The sequence below is a fragment of the Sarcophilus harrisii genome, chromosome 3 (assembly GCF_902635505.1).
Source record: "Sarcophilus harrisii chromosome 3, mSarHar1.11, whole genome shotgun sequence".
In the NCBI taxonomy this organism is placed as follows: Eukaryota; Metazoa; Chordata; class Mammalia; order Dasyuromorphia; family Dasyuridae; genus Sarcophilus; species Sarcophilus harrisii.
The window spans coordinates 250,991,337-251,014,113 of NC_045428.1; the positions used below are offsets into that span (position 1 = coordinate 250,991,337).

General features: G+C 36.8%; 1 non-coding gene across 1 annotated transcript in view; it reads right to left on the reverse strand.

Moving 5' to 3' along the window:
• Positions 1-20,433, reverse strand: part of LOC105749808 — a 94,294-nt gene extending 73,861 nt beyond the window's left edge. Inside the window, exon 1 of the transcript XR_004232942.1 lies at positions 19,513-20,433. This is a non-coding gene — a transcript (uncharacterized LOC105749808). The remainder of the gene's footprint in view (positions 1-19,512) is intronic.
• Positions 20,434-22,777: the final 2,344 nt, after the last annotated feature.

Consider the following 22,777-nt stretch of genomic DNA (forward strand, 5'->3'; position numbering starts at 1 on the left):
CAAGTCGTCTATCAGACCATGGCAGCAGTCTCCTCACTAGCAAATTCTTCTGATTTCACATATGGGGGATTTCTTGGGGAGACAGGTTTTAGCAAGGTGGGGAGGGAGGAGAGGTTTCGAGGGGGAGGCTATGGAGCACTTAACCAAGGGGTGGGAATAGAGAGAGCACAGTATTGGACAGTAAAATTAACATAGGTGAGTTTATTTGTTTCTTTTGTTTTGGGGATCTTTTTGGAATGTGAGTTTCTTTCAAAATTCTTACAGTAAATCGAATTTGTATAAAGCAAGAACTGTTTAAGACCTTTCAAAGGGTCTTGTCTTGTGTGATTGCAGGAAAATGAAGAGCATCTTAAATAGGACTTTCCCCTTCAGTCAGTAAGGTTAAAATAGAACATAGGCAGAACAGTCAGGTGTTTGTTTAATTAGTTGATCCTTTGGAGATGATATTGGGAATAACCATGCCTGGATGAAGCCCTGTTTAAAGAACAGAAAAGACTGAGTCTCAATATTCCCTAAGCCCTTGAAGGAATATATTTGTGAATTCCCCCTCAATAATTTGCTTTATTTATAAACTGTCAAAGGACAAAACAAATAAAAACAAGAGAAATTAAAGGAAAATGAAAGGAAAGGTCCACAGCATCATTTGAAGCTCTGATATAGTCTCACTTGACCTAATAAGCATATAGACCAGGCTGGCATTAGGAGTGCTGAAATGTCCCTTCTGCATAGACCCTGAATGGATAACCAAATAGTGGCAAAGTTTTTGAAAGAAACTCTAGGAAGGAGATGAAAAGAGATACAAGACAAATATGGCTACTACCATTTCTGTCTAAGACATGATTTCCTCTACGAAGATAGAAAGGGAGAGGCAGTGATGTCTCTCTTACTTTCTTTTTTATATATACTTAATTTTTTTGTTTAATAATATTTTAATTTTCCAATTACATGTAAAATCAATTTTCAACATTGATTTTTGAAAGATTTTAAGTTCCAAATTTTCTTCCCTCCCTTCCCTTCCCCAAGCACTCTGATATAGATTATAAATGTACAGTTGTGTAAAACATATTTCGACATTAGTCATATTGTAAAAGAAAAAATAGAAAGGAAAAAACAAAAAAATTTAAAAAGCAAAAAATAGTATGCTTTGATCTGCATTCAGGAACTCCATCAGTTCTTTTTCTAGATGTGGATGGTGTTTCCCATCATGACTCTTCTGGCATTGTCTTAGAATTGCTCTTATTTTCAAGATGCTAAAGAAGACATAACAGCTAAGGATACATATCTAGAATGGTCAGAAGTATATAAAGCAACTAAAATTTCCTATTACTGGCTGAGTCAGAAGAAGCTGACACATACTAAGAGCTACCTAAGTCCCTAGAGTCAATGCCATGTATTATTGAATTAATTCCCCTCTCCTGGAAATTGCTTGGTTTTCTCTTTTTCTGGCACCAAAGTGGTAAGGGGATAGGTTAAGACCAGATTTCAACTAGGGGGCCTGGGAAAGGAAAGGACTTTTATTCCTGAGAGGAGATAAGGTGCTTTGCTTATGTAATCCTCCATCAGTGGAATAACCATGGATATAATTTTCTCACGAACCCACAGACCTCTGAGGTTATAAAACAAGGAGTACTTGGACAATACAAAAAGAATTTGGAATAGGAGGAAGCTACTGCTAAGGGTAAAAGAGTCAGTTTACTTCCATCTTGAGGCCATGAAGATTTTTGCATTCATGCACTCAGAATATGTGTTTTTTTTAGTCTCTCTTTCAAAGACTCTGAATCTCTATGATCCTAGAAAATGGCAAGTCCAGGGAAGGAAGATCAATTATAGAAACTCTAGAATCTTCTCTCTTATAGGATATACTCTCCCTAGGTTAATATACATCTAGAGCAGAGCTTCTTGATTTTTTTTTCCATTCACAATCCCTTTTTCACCCAAGAAATTTTTATACAATCCCAGGTATATAGATATATAAAATAGGTATACAAATCAAATATTTACTGATAATAAATCAGAATTTCATGAGCCCCACATTCAGTTATGCAAGCCCAAATGGGGTCATGAACCACACTTTAAGAAGCTTTGATATAGAGGACTATATTTTTTGTCCTTTTTTCAAAGGGGACTACTAATGACATCACCGATGATATCTTGACTAGTGTCTTAATTGGGTATGAGTAAGGATGAGTTGCACAATGTCAGCAGCCTCACTCTGTCTTGTAGGGTTATCAAAATCCAGTGGTAAGACAAAAAGTTTAAAAAAAAACTGGTGATAGCCCAGGAAGGAGAGGAGGTTCTTGATATCCTGATGTCTGACCAAGCTCTAAGCACTCCACAGCACCTGCCATAACAGTTTTCATGACATTGGAACTAATTGTTCTCATTTGCCCATTCTGGGGGGGAGAAGTCTTCACATGCTTAGGGTAGATATCCCCATAACTCACCAACATATTGGAAGTCTGTGGGTTACTTTTCCCTGATGAGGGTAACCTGCTACCCAGCCCAATCTTTTGCTGAGATTGTTTTATTGGGGTGTGGCTACCACTTTTAGGAGCCACAGGTGAAAGTTAATACCAGGTAAATACTAAAGGTAGCTGAGTAGTACTGAAAAGATTCATCAAGTCCTCACGTAAGAGTTATTAGTACTCTCTGAACATCTCATAAATCCCAGAGGATTGAATAGGTCCCTGAAGAAGCAGAGACTCACCAGAGAAGAAAGGGGAGTTTGGGATGTTTGGGGGCTAGAGTGTGAGTACTTTGTGTTTCTTTGCAGAGTTACATTAAAACCTATATTCAATGCTTTTTTATTTCTACTCTCCTTTCTATTAGCCTCCCCTCCTTTTCTTTTCCCTTTCCTGTTCTACTTCCCTAAAAGGTGAGACCAAACCAAGTATGTATGCTATTCCTTCTTTGAGTCAGGTTCAATGAAGTTCAAAAAATGCTTATTCCCTTCCCTTTTTTCCCTCAGCTGTAATAGATCTTTTGTGTCTCTTCATGTGGTATAATTTATCCCACTTTACCTCCCCTTTCCTTTCTCCTGGTGTTATTCCTTTTCTACCCCTAATTATTTTTATGTCATTCCACTAAAGTTAACTTATACCTACATTCTCTAAGTATATACCTCTTCTAACTGCCTTGACAAAGATACAGTTCTCAAGAGTTACACATATCATCTTCCCATATAAGATGTAAACACTTTAACCTTTAAAGTTTTTTTTCCTTCCCCTTTTATTTACATTATGTTTCTCTTGAGTCTTGTATTTAAAGATCAATCATTTATGTACAGTCCAACAAAGAAGAGAGATTTCACTGTTGCCAGGGTTCACTGTTGCCAGTTCCTTAGTAGAGACACAAGTCCTAATGAGAAGCCCTCAAGATTGAAATTGGATTGTATGAGCCCAAAGTTTCAGCAATGGGCCATGAGTTCCATAAGGGATTGCAAGAAATAGCTGTGAAACAATGTCCTTCAGACTTTTTCAATTGTGACTGACCCCTCATGTCTCCACTTGGGGTTTTCTTGGCAAAGTTCCTGGAGTATGCTTTGATCTGCATACAGACTCCATCAGTCTTTCTCTGGAGGTAGATACCATTTTTCATCACACATCTTTCAGAATTGTCTTGGATCATAGTATTGCTGAGAACAGCTAATTCATTCACTGTTGATCATTGTACAATATTTCTATTACTATGTGTACTTCACTTTGTATCAGTTCATATAAGTCTTTCCAATTTTCTAAAAGCATTCTGCTCATCATTTCTTATAGAATAGAATTCCATCACAATTAGATACCACTTTTTTTTCTTTCTAGATCTGATTTTTCTTGTGCAGCAAGATAACTGTATAAATATGTATACATATATTGGATTTAACATATATTTTAACATATTTAACATGTATTGGACTACCTACCATCTAGGAGAGGGGGTGTTGGGAAGGAGCGAAAAATTTGGAACAGAAAGTTTTGCAAGGGTCAATGTTGAAAAATTATCCATGCATGTTTTGTAAATAAAAAGCTTTAATTAAAAAAAAACAATTATATATCACAACTTATTCAGCCATTCTCCAATTGATGGACATCCCATCAACTTCCAATTCTTTAACACCACAAAAACAACTGCTATAAATATTTTTGTACATATAGATCCTTTTCTCTTTCCTTTTTGCCTTTTTATGATGGCTTGCCCGACTATGGCATTTGCTTGGGGTTGCACTCTACTCTCACTTGAGTAAGAGAGACTTTTCTTATTGACCTTCTAAATTGTCTTAAGTTGGAAAATTGTTTTACTCATATTTTTGTGGGTTCTGCTGCTCAGAATTCATTTCAAGGAATTATTTTAAAATCGTTTGGAGGAGAATTTGAAGAACTCAGGCAAGTCCCTGCCTTTACAGTACCACTTTCAGTCCCCTGACTCCAACTTCAGTATTCTTTCCACTATTTTTGTTGGTTGAGAAATATTTTTAAATTATAGAGTTCAGGTTTTATTGTGAGGATGTGAGAGAGACATGGATTGACTAGGTCCCTGATGCTCATGCTGGGGGAGTATTGGAAGATCAATTTGATTAGACCTAATGTTCCCTCCAGTTCTAAATATCTGTGATTTTTAAGTTAAATAGGGAGGATGTGACCAAATTATGGAGAGGCTTTAATGTCAGATGAAAAAATCTCCTGAATCTCTGGTCAACATTTTTGGTAGGTAAAGCTTCCTACTTTACTGTATATACTGTGGTATATAATTTTTTTTTTAATTAAAGCTATTTATTTACAAAATATAAATGGATAATTTTTCAACACTGACCCTTACAAAACTTTCTGTTCCAAATTTTTCGCTCCTTCCCCCCAGACCCTCTCCTAGATGGTAAGTAGTCCAATACATGTTAAATATGTTAAAATATATGTTAAATCCAATATATGTATACATATTTATACAGTTATACTGTATACAGTACTTTCCTACAAAAACTAACTGATTGATACTAAAAGAACTGCTAATCTCAAAAGCCATGTGGCCAGAACCAACTGCTTGATATACTTAGCCACATCAGGGATGTAAGAAATTTAAGGGGTGGGGCAGTTAGACTATGCAGTGGATAGAGTACCCGCCCTAAAATCAGGAGAACCTGAGAACAAATCCAGCCTCAGATATTTAACGCATACTAGCTGTGTGATCCTGGGCAAGTCACTTAACCCCATTTGCCTCACAAAAAAAAGAAAGAAAGAAATCTAAGGGACAAAGCCTTTGTTGTGTCCATAACACTGGCACCATCAGGGACCTTCACAGTATGAATTCTTAAATCTAGAAGCTTAAGAAATCTTTTCCAAACACCTGCTCACTCAGCCCCAGTGGCAAAAAATTGGAAATTGAGGGAATGTCTATTAATTGGGGAATGGCTGAACAAGTTGTGGTATATGCTTATCCCTGAAAGTAGCAAAAAGGCTGACTGGTATTAAACATAATGATCCAGGTTAAACTAGAATTTTCCCTGGACAAGAAGAACCAGAAATGCCAAGTGGTGTGGAAATAAACTTGCTGTTCACAAATGATGGGGTGGCTGGGTAATTGTCACAACAAAGACTCCTGCCCTAGTTCATGGCTTTGGAAGGGTTGGCTCCGTTGCCACTGTGATTTGCCAAGCTCTCCACCTCAGTGTGTGTGTGTCTGTTTGCAAACTTCCACAAGGCTTGCCACATTGGTGACTAGACTAAGCCATAATATAAGTTGATTAGGCAAAGAAGTGCTCACCTGGGTCAGGTCGTCTAAGTCGGGAGAGGTGCCTGGTTTCATGTTCTCCAGCCTGTTTTCAAGAGAGGACCAGAGGGAGTGGCTTTAGGCTGCCTAAGGTCATGACTCACTCCATGTACCTGCATAGTTGCAACTGTGTGAAATGGCATAGGTCAGGCTTGGGTGGGGTCCCAGTCATTGCAAAACTGGTTTGGTTTCAGGCAAGTAAAGGATCAGGAGCTACCCAGCCTCTAACTAACCAGGAAGTCTATTGGCAACCATGGAACTTAAAAACAGGTCAAAGTGCATAGCTGTTCAGTTGACTATTGTTTACAATGATTAGACTAAATATATTCCTTTTAAATTTAGTCTTTCATTGGAGCAGGAATTTAATATAGACTTACACTATCTCACTTCACTGTCTAGATCTTTGATCACTTTAGATCAATCAGTCAATCAGAAATCAATTATTAAGTACCTAATATATATCAGAAAGGCAAGTAGGTGGCATAAAGTATCTGGGCTTGGAGTCAAGAAGACTCATCTTCCTGAATTCAAATCTGCCTCAAACACTTACTAGCTGTGTGACCCTGATAAGTCAACTTAACCCTGTTGCCTCACTTTCCACTTCTGCAAAATGAACTGGAAAAGGAAATGGTAAGCCATTCCCCAAGAAAACCCCAAATGAAGTCACAAAGACTGAAAAATGACTAAACAATAACAAATATATGTCAGGTACCAAATACAAATACAAAAAAGAAATAGTTCCTACCATAATGTAAGTACATGTATAAATAGATATATAAGTATATAGCATGTTATATAAAATACATACAAAATAATTTGTAGGACAAAACATTAGCATTTGAGAAGATCAGGAAACACTTCCTGCAAAAAAAAAAAAGTAATGTTTGAGCAGAGTTTTGCAGGAAAGGAAGGATCATAGACTGGCAGAGGTGGGAAAGAAGTGTACTCCCATTGCAAGTTAACTACACAGGAAAGCCAGTGTGAGGGGGTACAGAAACAGGAGAAAGAGAAGTGGGCAGGGAGTAGGGGAACACAGCAAGAGTTCATCTAATCTAACCCTCACCTGAAGAGGAGTTTCCCCTACCATGTCCTTGACCCATGCATCTGCCAGTAATCCCCCAGTGACAGGGTACCCACTACTTCCCAATGTGGCAGTCCACTGTACTTTCAGCTAGCTCTAATTATTAGGAAGGTCTTCTTTGCATCAAGCCTGAACCTGCCCTGACTATTTCCACCCATCATTCCCAGTACTTTCCCTTGGAGCCAAGAAGAACAAGTCTTATCCCTCTTTCAAATTACAGCCTTTCAAATGCTTGAAAATAGCTTGCACTCATTTTTTCTTTTGCAGGCAATATATCCACCATTTTATCCTCATATGACATATTCTCCAATCCCTTCATTATCCTAACCTTTTACTCGGCTAATAAACACTTAATACACACCAATTATATGAATAGTACTTTTTTAGGTGTAGTCAGCACAAAGATGAAAAACTGCCTGCAGAGACCTCATACTCTACCAGAGCAGATAAAATCCATGCTAGTAAGACTTTGTTCACGGACACTGGCTGTTTTGAGTGTCTTAAACTTGAGATCTTTTTGCTTTGGCAATAGTTTGTCTTGGTAGATTATATCCAAAGCTCATATCTTACTAAACCTATGTTTTTGGTTTTGGTTTGATTTTTTTAAGGCAATCAGGGTTAAGTGACTTACCCAGGGTCACACAGCTAACTAGTGAGTATCTGAGGCTGGAATTGATCTCAGGTCCTCCTGATTCCAACTTGTACTCCATCTACTGTGTCCCCCTTCAAGTCTTTCTTTAAAAACAGGACATGCATTTTAAGCAGATAGAATTAATATCAGTTCATAGACAAACAGGTAAATCTTTGTTCATCCAAACAAGAATTTGTTCAATCAATGAACTACTTTATATTAGGAATTTACTTTTACTCCTTTATTACCTTTATTTTATACTTCCACCATTAAATGATACAAACCACACACAATCAGAGAAAATATATATATATCAAAAGAGAGACAATCAGAGTTATGGGTCATGAAAAGGAGGAGTTATATTTCATAGAGAAAATATTGGGCACAGAAGTAGAGGCCAAAACATGTTCTTATTTCTTGGAAGGTGTTGCTATTATTTTTGTTCAGTTATTTCAGTCACATCTAACCCTTTAAGATCTGATTTAAAGTTTTCTTGGCAAAGATAAAAAAGTAGTTTGCATTTTCTTCTTCATTAGATCCATTTTGTCAGAAAATCAGAAGTTAAACAACTTGCCAAGGGTCACACAGCTAGGAAGTATCTGGAATTGGATTTGAATTCAGGTCTTCCTAACTTCAGACACAGTGCTCTATCCACTGAGTTACCAGCTGCCTCTGTGGTAGGAGTGTGGAGGTCCCAGATTCAGATAAAGCAAATAAAGATACTTTTCCTATGGTCCCATTGGACCAATATCACTGCAGCATTTTCCCAACTCAGTACAGTGGATTGGGGATTTCCTGGACACTTTCCAGAAGAATTGGACTAGTCATTCAATGCTGAAAGTAGTAGGTCTTTGGAATGATTTAACTCACACAAGGAAAAGCTGTCAATCAATTAGCATTTTTATGTACTTCCTATATGTAAGATACTGTTCTAAGTTTGAGGGATTGAAAGGTAAAAAACAAAAATATGGGCCCTACACTCAAGGACATTATATTCTAATGAAAGATGGGAATATAACATCCAAATAAATATGTAATTACAAGATAGATATATATGCACAACAGATCTCTCAAGAGTATTTATCAAGGAAATTTTCATGAACATTTGAACATCACCAAAAAAAACCCCCTAAACCCACTTGGGTAGAGCTTTATTGGAGTCATTCATTTGCCATTTTTATCAGAAAAATATATAGGTATGTATGTATGTATGTATGCAGATGTAGATATATGTGAATATACATGTATTTGTATTATATGTATATATGTATATGTCTTTCTGTCTACAGCCATTGATCTCTATCTTTAGAAGTATGTTTCCTGTTGTCCAGGTTACCATCATCTATCTTTAGATATAGAGAGATGTCAAAATAGAGATAGACTGATAGCAAAAGCTAGAGGTAGACTATTGTAAATGGAATGTAATAGGTGAGGGAGGTTAAAGAAAAAGGCTTCTTGTAGAAGGTGGAATTCAATCTTTTGACTTTAAGAAAACTTCAATAATTGCACCTTTAACATAAGAAGATTACTTGCTGTCTAGAGAAAGGGTGGGGGGAAGAGAGGGAGAAAATTCTGAAACATAAGTGTTTGCAAAGGTAAATGTTATAAACTATCTTTGCATATATTTTGAAAATAAAAAGCCATTATAAAAATGAATCTTAAAAATTATCTCTACATCTAACTAGAAAAATACTCAAGTAGAAAAAATAATTAATTGCTTAACTTAAAAAAAAAAAGAAAGAAAGAAAACTTTAAGGAAGCTACAAGATGGAGGTGAGGAGGAATCATTACAGGCATGGCAGTAAAAAGCCCCCAAAATAGAGTTGGGAGATGAAATGTATTCTAGGAGGTACAGCAATAAGGCCAGTGTCACTAAAGTGTGAAAGAGATGAATAGGGACAGCTAAGTGGTTCATTAGATGGATCACCGTCACCAGAGTCAAGAGTACTGAGTTCAAATCAGCTTTGGACACTTATTAGTTGTGTGATCCTTATCAAGTCACTTAATCCCAGTTGAAAGAGAGGGGGGAGGGTAGGGAAGGAGGAAGGGAAAGAAAGAGAGAAAAAAAGGAAGAGAGAATTAAAGAAAGAGAAAAAGAAAGAAAAAGAGAAAGGGAGAAGGAAGGAAGGAAGGAAAGAAGGAAGGAAGGAAAAGAGAGAAGGAAGGAAGGAAGGAAAAGAAAGAGATGAGTAAAGTATAAGAAGACTAAAAAGATAGGAAGCGGTCAATTTATGAAAGATTTTTAAAATATATTTGATCCTGGAGATAATAGGGAATCATTGGAACTTATGATGTATTCAAACTTTTGCTTCAGGAAAATCACTCAGGCTGATCAGATGGACTGGAATGAGAAGAGACCTGGGAAAGGAGACCAAAATAGAAGGCCATCTCAATAGTCCAGGTGAAGAGTGATAAAAAGCATGTGCTGGGATAGTAGCTGTATGAGTGGAAAGAAAGGGACACATACCAGGGAAGTTAGAAGAAAATTTATAGGATATATGGAATTCACTTCATGTGAGGAGCGAAAGATGATATTGAAGTTCCAAGCCTGAGTGACTAAAAGGATAGATAGCAATAATGAAAGTTCAGAACAGGGGAGGGTTTGGAGGAAATGATGGTGAGTTGTGTTTTAGACAAACTGAGTATGATATGCCTATGAGACTACCAATTCAAAAAGTTCACTAGGCAGTTATTGATATAAGATTGAAACTCTGGCTGGATAAGTAGATGTGGAAATGACCAGTAAAGACATGATAATTGAAGCCATAGGGACAATATGGAAATGTTTTATGCAATTACACATGAATAACTTATATCTGATTGTTTACCATCTCAGGGACGAGGGAGGAGAAGGATAGAATTTTGAACTCAAAACTTTAAAGCACCCAAATATTTAAAAATCATTTAAACATTTATTAGGGGGAAATAAAATATATTTAATTTTTAAAAATTCATTTTTAATTTAAATACAAAAAGATCACAAAAGATATCATTTCCATGTACAACGAAAATGTAATATCACACTGTTTACTTTTTTTAAAACTAAGAAGGGATCATTCTATATGAAAGATTACATCTAAAAAACCAAAGGGTTTTTTTTGTTAACGACTGTGTTATATATTCAAATTTCCAATTAAGCAAAAATGTAAGAGTTTCTGAGCCTTTTGGCATCAGAAAAAAAGAAAAAGATTAGGGTAGGAGAGGATGTCAAGAGTGTCTTCTGAACTCCTTTCTAAGGGAGAGAGAGAAAAAAAATCATTCTTTTCAAAATAATGATCAGGAGTTAGAGAAAGAATCCTTTGTTGTAGCATGTCTCTTTCTATTTCAGTCCGTCTGGCCTTGAAGACATTTGATGTTTTTCTACTGTTCTTGGAACAGTTAGAGATCTACACAAAAGATCCTTATTGAATACTTAGATTTTTTTCTTCAAGGATTAACTTAATATGTTGTAGGAAAAGGACAAGGGCTACTCGTGGATGCCTTCCATAAACTGTTCATTGCCATGTTTTGGTTGGGGATAACAGGCTGATTCTGCAGCATTTTTCTAAGCCTAGTTTCTAGTTTTAAGCTTAGATAGGGATTGGTTCCAGAATTACTGATTGTTTTCTCATGCTCTTCAAAGAGTAAATAAGCCTATGATTAACCAAATAGAAGAAGGATGTCCCTTTCAAGGAACAATGAAGCAAACAATAACAAAAAAGGTGAAAATACTATTTTGTGATCCACATTCAATCCTCTCTCTGGATGCAGAAGGCTCTCTCCATCACAAATCTATTGGAACTGGCCTGAATCACCTCATTGTTAAAAAAGAGCCATGTCCATCATAGTTGATCATCACAAAATCTTGTTGAACAATTAAGTCTTAAGGATCGTACTAAGCTCCTGTTGAGATGCTTTCCCAAACTTCTATGCTAAAGGATTGGGATTAAGGGACCTGAATTCAAATCAAGATTATGCCACTCATTGCAATTATCTCCAATATATCCTATATATATATATATATATATATATATATATATATATATATATATATATATATATATATCTCATATGATTATCTCCAATTTATTCCACATATATTTGGTTTATGCTTAATTGTTTGCATATTGTCTTCCCGTGTGAGCTTAGGAACTAAATCTTGACTATGTATCCCTATTACCCTCAACATAGTTGCTTAAATTTATTTTATTGACTCATTGACTGGGCAAATCATATCACCTGAATCTCAGTTTCTCCATATGTAAAATAAAGTGGCTAAATCTCTTTCTAGTTCTAAATCTTTCTCCCCATGTCTTCCATGATGTTCTACCTTCTTCCTGTTCTAAATCTGAAAATTTCTCTCTTTTTATGTGCAAGGAATTGGGACTAAATGTCTTGCTCAAGCTCACATAGTTATTAAGTGTCAACTATCTGAGGTTGGATTTAGACACAGCTCCTCCTAACTCCAGGACAATGTGCCTATCCATTGTACCCTATCTAAAAACTTTAAGAATTCTAAAGTTTCTCTTTTGAGTCTTCTCGTAAATCTATTTCACTTTCCTGGCTTCAGTTACCACCTTCTATTGGAAGGCCAGTTCCAATAGACTTGTGATGGAGAGAGTCTTCTGCATCCAGAGAGAGGACTGAATGTGGATCACAACATAGCATTTTAGAGATATAAACCCTAGTTTATATCTCTAGCTAAGTTCCAGACCTTCACTTTTCATTTTGTACCATCTAAACACCTTCAGTTGCGTGTTGAGCTGGAACCTCCAATTCAATATGGCCAAAACAAAACTTAGCAATTTTTGCCCCAAATTGGTCCTTCATCCTGTCTTCCTTGTTTCTTCCAAGCTTGGCACTATAATTCACTCAGTCACTCATGCATAAAACATCAATATTATCTTTGGCTCTCCATTTTCCTTCACTTCCTATCTCTAATCAAGTGCCAAGTGCTTTTGATTCAGCCTCTGCAATATCACCTATAATCTGTCTCTCTCTCTCTCTCATTCCTTTATCATTGCACTACTTACCACCTACTCTACCACTGAAAGTCTCCTATGTGTCATTTCCTATTGCAATTCCATTCTCTTGCCCTTCCAATACATCTTTCACATGGCTACCAGCTTAATATTTCTTAGAGATAAATCCAAATAGGATTTCTCTTCGAAAAAGTCTTTAAGGCATCTAGGTGGCACCAAAGTGCATAGAATGCTGGACCTGTGGCAGGTAGAGTCATTTTTCTGAGTTCAAATCTGGTCTCAGAGACTTCTAAACTGAGAGTCACTTAATCCTGTTTGCCTCAATTTCCCCATCTATAAAATGAGCTAGAGAAGGAAATGTCAAATCACTTCATTATCTTTGCCAAGAAAACGCCAAATGGAGCCTCAAAGAGTCAGACATGACTGAAAGAATTCAACAAGAACAATTCTTTAACGTCTTCCTATTGCCCACTAAAGAAACTCCAAATTCCTTAGTTTAATATTCAAGGCTCTCCAAGATGTGATACCATCTTAGTTTTATAGTTATTTTTCCTTTCCTGTCTTCCCATGTGGGCTTTATTTCTTAGATACATCAGGGTTTTTCTCATGTATCCCCAATGTCTGGAACTAATTAAACTAATTAATTAATTAAAAATTTAAAACCATTCTTCAAAACTAAGCTTTAGTTGCATGCTCTTTAGAGGCCTCTCTGATTCCTCCAAACAGAAATGATTCTTCTTCAGACCTTACAAAAAACTGGACACCTCCCTTATGCTCTAATTATGCTCTATTCTGTATTCTCAGAGGTAGCTAGATGATACAGAAGATAAAAGTACTAGGCCAGGAGCCAGGAAAACTTGAATTCAAGTTTTACCTCAGACACTTTTAGTAGCTGTATGAATTTGGTCAAACTACTTAACTTCAATTTGCCTCAATTCCCTCAACTATAAAGTGGGGCTATTAGTACCTACTTTCCAGAATTATTATGAATATCAAATTAGATAATATACATAAAGCTCTTAGCATTTAATGTTTGCTTCCTTCCTGTCACTATGTATTTTTGTATATGTTGTAGCCTTCCTACTAGTTGAAACTCCATAAAGACCATAACTGTCTTATTTTCATTTTTATCTCCAAAATGTAGCACAGTGCTCTGCATATAATAGAGATTTAATAAAGTGGGCACTGGATGAATGAAAAAAAAAAAAGACCAGAAATTGAGGAGGAAGAAGGAAAAAGGATAGAGCAAGAGAACATTTTTTAAAATAGATTAAACTGCTCTAATGCAACTATTATAGTAGTACTGTAGTAGATTTCTCTTTTTAAGAAATTTGATCCCTAAAACATCTTATTAAGGAACTCATGCAAAGAGAAGTTTCCTTATCTCTCTGGCAAAGATATTTTTGTTTGGGGTGAGGTGCTCCATATATGTCTCTTTTTTCTCTAAGTTATTTTCTGCTTTCTGGACAAAGTTATATGGTTGAGAGCTTGTTTCTTTTGTCTTTTTTGTGTGCTAAGTTTGTTTGCTTTTCTAAAAATAGTAAGCAAGGAAAAGAGGAAAAGAGAAAAGAAAAATTAGCCTAGAAAGGAATGTACTGAAAATAGACAGTCAGAACATCTGCTGGCAAGCAATAAACCTCATGAATGTTCATGTCCTCAGTAAAGATTCCCCTAGTATTGCCAAAGACTTCTTGTGTAGCACTCCCTGTTACTGCTGAGCTGTGCTGAGCTACTGCTCTTCTTGTTTGCTTTGTGGAATTTTACTCTTCTTTGTCCTAAACTGGGCAGATTTGCAAGTGCATGCATGATCTTGTAATGCAGACTTACATTTACAAAAACCACAGAGAACATGAGTATTTTCTATTTTCTATTCTCCTCCCATCCATCCCATTGCTGGATGCACCTGAGGTCTGCATTGTAACTTCTGTTGCTCCGCTGCCTGAGCAGACAAATGCATTCCCTAAGTATTGGCTTCCTGTGGATGTCTTTTTTTTTCTTTTCTTTTTTTTTTTTTTTTTTTTTTGTGTGTGTGTGTGTGTTCCTTAAACCTCTATTCCTTCATGAAATGTGATGAATCATGCTCAAATGCCATTGTTTCCTCCTTGGAGCAGAGCAAGAAAGTGGGGCTAGTGGTTGGTCATTACTGCTGACAGAAAGCAGTGTCACAGACAGGAATCAGGAAACTTCTGTATTTTGGTTGGTTTTGTGCAGCAAGTGAACCATGCAAAGCAGGGAAGGGGAAGAAGACATTCTCTGAGTTCCCTGCAATCATAAAGCTGTAAATGGAACTTTGCAGATAAATTCACTGCAGAATTTGGTTGGCTGGCTGACAAAAAGGACAGTCTCAGGTAAAAAAGTGCTACATCGGTCCTGCAGATCTAACGCAGGTTTACAGTCCCTTGAGACTGCAGCATTTTCTGATGTGCATTTCTTTACTCTTTGTCTTAGTTAATATTTTTGGTCTCACATTCACATCTGGGCCTTGAACATACTGCTGCTTACTACAGCAAGAAGAAATCAGTGTTTTAAATAGGATGGTCATTTCTATCTGTTTCTTCTCAGTCAGTGGAGATAAAGCTTGAGACTAAGAAGCAATGGGTTCAAGGAATAATAGAGACTCAAAGAGTTGAGATTTCTCAAAAGAGAGCCTCATCTTCTGGAGAATAGAGGGTGGGGAAGATCAGTTCAGCTATGATTGATTGGTTTAACTAGTTCTCTATACTATTACAAACCAGATTCCTAATGCTATAGAACTAAGTCATGGAGTTAGGGTCACCCTCTTCCTGATAAAAAAATGTTCAAGTTGGAGGAGGTGCAAAACAAAAGGTAAAAGGAAAGAACAATGGGACTTAAAAGCCCTGGATTTTAGATATGGCCCCCTCATTCATTTGCTCTGAGAGCCACAGCAAATGAGTGACAGGACCATAACTAGAATCTGTAACTAGAATCCACACATATACATATTATATATTTACTATATATAACTACATATATGTATAGGTATATATGTATTATGTAATTAAAATTAATTCCTATAAAATTCATATATATATATATATATATATATATATATATATATATATGTATATGTATAAATGTAGATAGATATTCCCTGCCTCATATCCCTCAGAGATTGAAGATTGGGTTTCTGAGGGAATGGTTACCCACAAATCTAAAACTATAGTTTACAAGCCTCAATAAGCAAATTGATATAATTAGCTCAAAGCAAATACAGGGAGGCAACATTATAGGAATAAAAGCAAAAAAATTTCCCCCACAAGCTTGGGGCAGCCTCTCATAGATGACTTGAGGGAACAACTCCCCTTTCAAGAGAGCTGAATTCTTCTAGAACCGATCTTCTTATGGTCTGTCAGGCAGCTCTCACCTCTGATACTGTAGGAGATAGCTCCCGTTTTCTTCTTGACATGTCTTTATAGTTCTGTCTCTGAATTCAGTGTAGTAATTAAGCAGGTCACTCATCTGGGCTCCCTGAGTCTTTTATTTCTCTATAACTCAGCTCCCAATAACCAAGGCTAACTCTCACAAGATGGCATCTCCTTCCTCTTCAGGGACTTTGATGGGAATGCTACGTGTGAACCTGGTCAGTTGGAAAACACAGTTCCTTCCTTCCTCCCTCCTTCTCTCCCTTTCTCATAGGGTATCATCCCCTTATCTTCAGATCCCCAAAGGCACCAAAGGAAAATATATATATATATATATATATAAAATACACATTTTTTTAAAAACGCTAAAACCTCACAAAACATCTAGGGGTTACCTGTTAAGATTTTTTTCTTTAAAACCATGCCTTAAATTCAAATCACTTTGACTCTCTTTGATTGGCTTACAGTTAAGTTCGGCCAATTCCCAGTTGATCACTGTTTGGGCCCTGATCCACCCGAGTGAATGTGAATAACAATGGTTTCTGTTGGGGCAGAAACTCTTTCTCAAAGTGGATTTTTTTTTAATTAGGTTAAAAAAAAAAAAAAGAGACCATTCTTTGCCTCAATTCTTACCCAGCCTTTCTCACTAAATGGATATTGACTCAAAGTGAGATCAGTCAAAGAGCTTATCTTAAATAGGTGAAGGTCTCCCACTGCATCTAGGGACCATCTCCAGTCTTCTTTAATTTTGTTCTTTCCTAATTGTTTTGGGATGGGACCAACCTGTACAAGCTCCAAGGCAAGTGAGAAAATTGTAAAACTTTTGCTTGTTGAATCTTTCCTGCCATCTTACCACTGAATCCAGATGGCTCCAGAGGAGAAAGTGAGATTGGTGAAGCCCTCCTTCATTTAAATCCCACTCACTTGTATATTGTGGCACCCCTCCCTGAGGTCATAGTCCTTTTTGAGAACCAAGGACCAACAACACCATGCGTTCTAGCACTTCTAAAGGTCCTAAAGTAACTTGATAATTTAAAGATTGCCTCTGGGAGCATGACTAGTCTTTCTTGGTTTAGCCAGTGCAATTGCTTTGCAGCATCCTTACAGTCTTGGGGACTTTTCACATTTAATCTAAAACCTATGATTGATATAGAAGAAGGTCTATGTTTGTGTTTGATTGGTTTCATCTGGTTAAGATGTCAAGGTACTTTAGCACTTTAATTAAGTGGATGACTTAAATAAATCATTCAATACCGCTGAGCTAACCTTGGTGAGTCTAGAGCCAAGTAGAATATACCTAGAGTTCCATAAATTTTGCAGTTTTACAATTGATCTTGAATGAAACCAAGAGGATGGCTCCAAAGGAGACACTTTGTGAGACAGCTCAAAACAGAACCTCCCCTGAACACCATCTTGCATCATCTCAGCCGTGAGCTGAGTGGCCAGGGATGTGGAATGGGAACTTTAATCAATCCATCCTTGCCTCCCTTTTATAAGAACTTTAATCCACCCATCCTGTTTCTATTGCCACACAGAGATATCTACCTCCTGGGACTGTCAATTTAGCAGGGAGAGGAGGGTAAACTAGATGATCAGATTGGGAGCTATGGATGAGATCAAACCAGAGCTGCTAACTAGATCCAAGCAACAGAACCAGACGGCAGTGGGGTGAGATGGTCAAACCCTTTCTCTACCTCCATCCCTTCACCCTAAAGGATAGTTCTGCACTTGTTTATTCATCCATCAGTCACTTCCTGCTTCTATTCTTTAATTTGTAAGAGGAAGAATAAAAGGGAGAAAAGCTAAAGTTATAAAACCCTTATGGATGCTGTTCCAAGCAGCTAACTTACTTATGTTCAGCCACTGCACTAATTAAGATGTTATTTTTATTATTATTATTATTATTATTATTATTATTTTTGCCATGGACTCTCAGCTTGTTGGTTGTTAAATACTTGAAATGAGAAAGGGGAGGGCGCGGGGACAAGAGGGAACCAATGCACAGAAATCTTTAAAGGGGCAAGATGTAATTTACTCCACAGTAGAAGCTAGGGAGTCAGAACCAGAACTAAGGAGACAAAGGATATTATTTTCATAACCTTCCAAAGTGCTTAAGTCCAGAGCATTCCCCAGACATAGAGAGACTAATATTAACTGTAAGTGGAAAAAAGCCCACATACTGTGAAAAGAAAGAGTTACATTAGCCCCAGAAAATCTTAGATTGGCCAGCTAGCTGTGCTGTGTGCCAGGCTACTCTGCTGAAAGCTTGAGTGGGGAGAAGGGGAAGGAAGGTGCAGGATTGCAGCTGTCTTAGCTGTCATTATTTGGAGCTGGAGGGATCTTGGCTTCTTTCATGTACTCCCCCTGGTGGCTTTTAATTTTGTTCTTTCCTAATTGTTTTGGGATGGGACCAACCTGTACAAGTTCCAAGTAGAACCAGTTGGAGATCATTGTAGTCTCCAAGCCTAACAGCTATGGTGAGTAGGCCCTTGCAAGAGATTGCTGATCTGGGGATTGTGTGAAGACTGTGTTGAATAACCAAAACAACAACTTGGCCTGGTTGATTAGACCATTATTTTATTAATTTATCTCTGGGTTCAAAAGCCTACTGGAATTTCCAGAAATTGCCATAATTGTATATGTAGCTAAAAAAAGTTTTGAAGATCCTTCTTCCAACTTTAACTTAATAATTAGTCACATTGATGAGTCACCTACTTGAACAAGGATAGAGCAGTGGTCACTGCTCGTATTTATAGGAATACTCCTGAGAGGTTGGGGACATCTTTCTCTAATTCATCAGCTCAACCAAACTCCCATTCTGGCATATCAACCACTAATACCTATTTCATTTAACATCAATTAGCTTTTACTGGATATATTCAAAAAAGAGAATAGAAATTGTACAAGCATTCTCTGCCCAATATCTAAGGTTGTACTCTCCCCTGCTTAGTCCTTTGAGAGAGTGGGCTTAAACAAAATCACTTCTGAATGTGATATAGCCGATGAAGGAGTCCTTCCCTTGTACAGGACCTGCCATCTTGGAGGATGATTTTTTAATAGTGGGAAGGGCTCATATCACAGCTGGATTAGATCTGTCACTCCATAGAGTTACACAGTCAAACAACAAATACCAGTCTGGACTCTGTCTCTGGGATGTCTGGCAGCCCATTCTCTTGTTGCTGTTTTTTTGAAGTTCAGAAGGATGCATCCTAATCCAGTAGACATAGCTTGGACAGAAACAACTACGAGGTCATGAGTTAATGGAGCATGTGATGGCAGCCCCAGTTAGGGCAATAAAGGGCAAAAACCTCTCTCCTTAATAGGAAGATTACAACAGTTCTTGCCTTATCAAATGAACACAGCCATGCAGGAAAGAGAAAACCCATGAAATTGGCCTGAGGATTGCATCAGTATAGTGCTCCATACCTGCTAAATGACTCAATGGCCAGTCTCTCTAGCCCCTCCAACCCCCCTTTTTCGAATTAGCTCATTCCCCATCCAGAGTAAACTAGTAAAAGTTTTTCTCCCATGAGCTAGCATCTTCACCAAATAGTAATTCATAGACTTAGAAACCCCAAAATCCCAAATTCATAGACTTAGAAAAAATCACTCTTAAAACTCATATAATTAGCATGATCAAGTAATATAGAAATATAAACATTTATATAGAATATTGAAATCTGTTTTAAAGCTCACAACTGAGGTCACCTCATGTAGGAAAAAGAAAGATGGGCTGATACTGATGATGAGAATAAGAATTCCTTTCACCAACTGCTATAACTGCTAATCGCTGTTCAGGTTGGTTTCAGCTCCAGTCTCTTCCTGCTATATCCTTCCTTTTTTTTTTCTCTTTTCATTTTCTGGTTCAGGCACTCATTGGTTTGTGTCTAGATTTTATCTTTCTTCCTGCCTTTTTTTTAACCACAAAACTTGGATAAATGTCTCTTCATCAAATTCTGCTGGTATCTCAACATAAACTGAGCTTCTTGTTAACAGTACAGTCTCTGGATTCTCTTTCCTCCTTAAAATCCTCCAGTGTCCCTATGATCCTTAGAAGGTCTTACAAAGGCTTTTATAAGCCAAAGTCCTTACAAAGTTCCCACAGAAGTCCTCCAAAATTGATGTGCTTTGGAGTCTGAGCAGCCCAAGGCTATACTATGAAATTGTTTTCTACCACTAACCACATTATCAAAATTAAAAATAGAATAAAAGATATGGAGTATAAAAGATCCCACTTGCATCATCAAATGCATTTGGTCTGGTAGAGAAAAAAGAAACATGAAAGGTTTTCTTCCAAAAATGTCTCCTATGAATATGTTAAAATCATATGATATTCCTTACTATGTACAATCATAGAAATAATTTTTTTAACAATTCTGAGTATCAGTTTCAAGTGAGGCATAAAACATAAAGATATATGTGTGCCAAAGATGTTTACGAGTGTCATGGAGGATGTCCAAGGGATACAGAATCCAAAGAAAGAGGAATTTCCTATTATAAGAATTCAATCTTCTGATGCTCCTGTTTGAAGGTGACATTATGCTTCAAGTCCTATTCTACAGCAAAACCACAAATCTTATTAAGTGAGGAAAAAAGTTTTACCTAACAATCCACACAGGAAAAATGAATGGATTTAGAAAACCCATTCTTCAAACTATGATGAGCATTTGGGTTTTTGTTTTTAAATAGTATTTAAATTGTATTTTTAAATAGTATTTTACTTTTCCTTACATGCAAAGAGAGTTTTCAACATATGCCTTTGCAAAATTTTGTGTTTCAGATTTTTTTCCCTTTCTTCCCTCTCCCCCTCTATTAGACAACAAGCCATCTCGATATAGGTAAAACATGTGCAATCCATATTTTTATGATAAGCATTTGTATGGAAAATTCAGAGTTATTCCATTAGCACATGTATTTTGAACAGGTACTCCCAAGAGCCAATTAACCATCTAGAATTGAAAAGGAAAAAAAAAGTTGATGAGAATGAATTTTTGGAAATTATAAAACTGCCCAACATCATATCTAAATTTTGTACTAATTAAGTTACTAATGATCTTTTAATTGCTAAACCTAAAAACCTTTTTTCAATCCTCCTGTTTAACCTCTATGTAGCCTTTGACTATTGACAATCCTCTTCTTAATATTCTCTGTTCTCTAGGTTTTCATGATACTACTCTATCCTGGTTTTCCTCCTACTTATCTGACCATTCAATCTCAGTCTCCTTGGATGGACCTTCATCTAGGGCAGTGGTCCTCAAAGTGTAGTCCAAAGAATTGTTGGGGTTTCTGAAACCCTTTCAGAGGGTCTACAAATTCAAAATTATTTTTTATTTCTAATATAGTAAATAGTTATAAATATAACCCATGTGAATAAAAATTCTTTGAACAGATCCTCAATAATTTTTTTTAACATGAAGATACTGAGAACAAAAGTTTGAGAACCACTGATCTAGGGAGTCCATAAGGCTCTGTCACTTGCCTTTGTTTGCATTCCAAACCAGAAGGGAAAATCTTGGGACTTTCTAACCTCAGGTTAAATAGTTATCTGGGACAAAGAAAAGTTACCTCAATCTCAGACACAGAAGTTAAGAAAATGTTAGCCACTTTACTTTTTGAGATGACTTTTAGGCTCTAGTTATTACTAAATAGCTGTCAGTCTGCCCTTTTCTGGGAGTACCTTTCTAATTATTATATCCTCATAGAATGGAGTTCCCCTGAGAAGAAAATGGCAAACCATTCCAGAGCCTTGCCAAGAAAATCCCATGGACAATATTGGTGTGTTATGGTCCATGGGGTTATGAAGAGTTGGACATAACAACTACTAAATAACAACAGAGAAGTCCAGCTAGTCTTCAAGTGGACTTGAAAAGATGGAGTCAACTTGATATGAGGCAGATGAGACCAGTGGAATACTAAGCCCAGAGAACAGAGAAGGGGAAGAATAGAGATCAGATACCATGGCCACAAGCAGATCCAGAAAGAACAGGGATGTGGTTCCCCAGAAGACATTAGCATCCTGCAATTTTAGAGGTGAGAATTGTCTCCCTACGCCTTGGTCCTTGACAAAGCCTATTCCTTATTATGTATCACATATGTGATCCTTATTTGTAATGACTATTTCCATAGATGGTATAAGTACTGATGGAAGAGTATGATCCAGATTTATAGGGAGAATGTTCTGTTGCTACTTACATCATGCCATTTCATTAACTATCTTTCCTCTGAACAAATTGTGTCCTTTGGCAGACTAGCAAAAGTAAACATTATGGGCAGTGACTTATTGGTTATAGTTTTGAATGACTGCCAATCCATAGAGTTCTATGAAACTGGAGTGACATTTTTAGGGTCCTATGTGCAAGAGGGGGTATCCTAGATGCTACATATAAAATTAAGATTGAATTAAATGACTTCTAAAGCTTTATTTCAGCTTAAGCTTTCAGGTTTTATGAATTAACACCACCAAACGTATTTTTGTTATTTATATGTAAATGTGTACATATATACATACACACATATGTATATACATGTATTTATATATGAATGGATGAGTATATATATAAAAACCAAAGATACCTCAACATATCATTCAAATATAGCCATACATTACCTGGTACCATAGCCCTGTACCAGGTAAGGGTGGCAAAATGTCAGGATTTTTCAGGAAGAAACCTCAACACTACACTGAACACTGGATTAAATTAATAGTACACTGGATTAGAAATGAGAGGACCTAAATTCAAATGCTGCCTCATACAGGTGGCTGACTCTGGCCAAATTGATTTACCTTTCTACAAAAAAATCTTCTTTCTTTATAAATTAAATGCAGGGGCAGCTATATGGTGCAGGGGATAGAGTACCAGTTCTGGAGTCAAAAGGACCTGAGTTCAAATGCAGCTTCAGACAATTAACACAACCTAGTTGTGTGAGCCTGAACAATTGCCTTGTCCCACTTTGAAAAAATTAAATATAAAAT